The 1,589-nt window shown below is 40.5% G+C and overlaps 1 pseudogene; it reads right to left on the bottom strand.

The window, feature by feature from the left end:
• Positions 1–216: 216 nt before the first annotated feature.
• On the bottom strand, positions 217–808 carry LOC149830015 (proteasome subunit beta type-7-A pseudogene; annotated as a pseudogene).
• Positions 809–1,589: the final 781 nt, after the last annotated feature.

Below are 1,589 nucleotides of genomic sequence, written 5' to 3'. Positions count from 1 at the left end.
ATTTAGGAAAGATAAGGGGTAAGGCATTCCTCTGAGAAGTATTAATTCAGCACAAATGAAAATATCATTTAAAGAATAAAATCTATCAACCTAAATCTAGTCACTAACAGCACAAGAGCATAAAAAAAGGGCTGGCCAAAGAATGCCAAAATATTGGTTACTGGTAATCGAAATAGTCTTTGTTCTGAATATCTTGAGGGCTGAATGCTTATCATCTCATTCTTCCATTGCATCTCCTTCAGTAACTTCCACCGACTCTTTCAATGGAGTCATTTTTATTGATAATACCACAACGCGACCCTTCTCAAAGGAATAGCCTCCTGAATTGAGATAGGTACAGGGATTTGGCAATTGGTGATTCCTCAAGTATTCCTTAATTATTACACAGACATCCATATTACTTCCACTTCCCAAGTCACTGAAGATACCAGAGCAGACTTGCCTCAAATACAAGTTTTATGCTTCGTCCCTAGTCAGGCCCTCTCTGTATCTTGATTCAAACATTGCCATCACTGCAAGTGACCTAGAACCCATTGTTGCACAGGGAAGGGTGTTAGTTGAACCATGAGGGTATATAATGTGCAAGTGTGGTCTTGTGGCATCAACACCACCAAGTATCAAAGCAGTACTAACATAACCTTGATAACTGAACAAGAGAGATTTTCAGTAGAGTAAGGGCAGTGCCAACCCTGGATTTTGTATCGGCAGTTGCATAGTGATGTAAAGCTAGTTGGGAATTGACCATTTTGGTTACGGGTTCTGTGTCAGCACCAGTTTCCGCTCCACAAGAGTGTATGTTGGGTGCCATACACTGATTTTTTTTTGGTGAGAAAGAAACTATATACAATATACTATTCAAAATTCTTGCATAGAACCATTACAAAAAGCATGGACTTAATAAAAAATCAGAACGTCACATACTTTGTTTATACCCTTGATGGAGTTGAGTGCAAAATAGCACTAAGCAGTCCAAGAATTGGTTGAGTCTTTCTTGTTTTAGGAGGACCATCGCTTTGAAGTGCTGACAACGCTTGAATCCAGAAGCCTCCACGCCAGACTTAGAATCTGCTTCAGTTGAGAGGAAGGAGATCTTCCTTTTGTTCTACTGCAGGGTCGATTGAATTCTCTCCAAGAGAGGAAGAAAAAAAAATGAGAAGGATGGAGAAAAGATGAGGGAAAGAGAAAAGGGGAAGAGATCGTGAATGGGGAGAGGTGAAGACGGGTCAAGAAGAAGAGGATGGAGGGGTCGAAGATGGATCAGATGGCTGACAAGGAGGGTTTGGCGATGAAGGGCTGAAGATGAGGGTCGGCCATGGAGGGTTTGGGTGAGAGGAAGGAGACTGAGAGAGGGAGAGAGAGGCGCCGCCTCCCCTCTTTTCTTACGAAGGTTTTCTAAAGAAACCCTAAAAAGAAACTTACGAAAGGGCCCCTTTGTTTTTAGGATTTTTACAAAGAGGGGGCTCCCTCAAAAAGAGATTTTCACAAAAGTGTTTTTTTCAAAAAGAAAACGAGGTTTTTAGTAAAAACTCATTTGTTTGTCTCGTGATTTTTCCAATTATTTTTCATTTTTTGTATTTTTGGAAGAGAAA

The sequence above is a fragment of the Nuphar pumila genome, chromosome 8 (assembly GCF_984573655.1).
Source record: "Nuphar pumila chromosome 8, dmNupPumi1.hap1.1, whole genome shotgun sequence".
Lineage (NCBI taxonomy): Eukaryota > Viridiplantae > Streptophyta > Magnoliopsida > Nymphaeales > Nymphaeaceae > Nuphar > Nuphar pumila.
The sequence above is the reverse complement of the archived record's forward strand: the minus strand, read 5'-3'. Positions and strand labels throughout refer to the sequence as shown.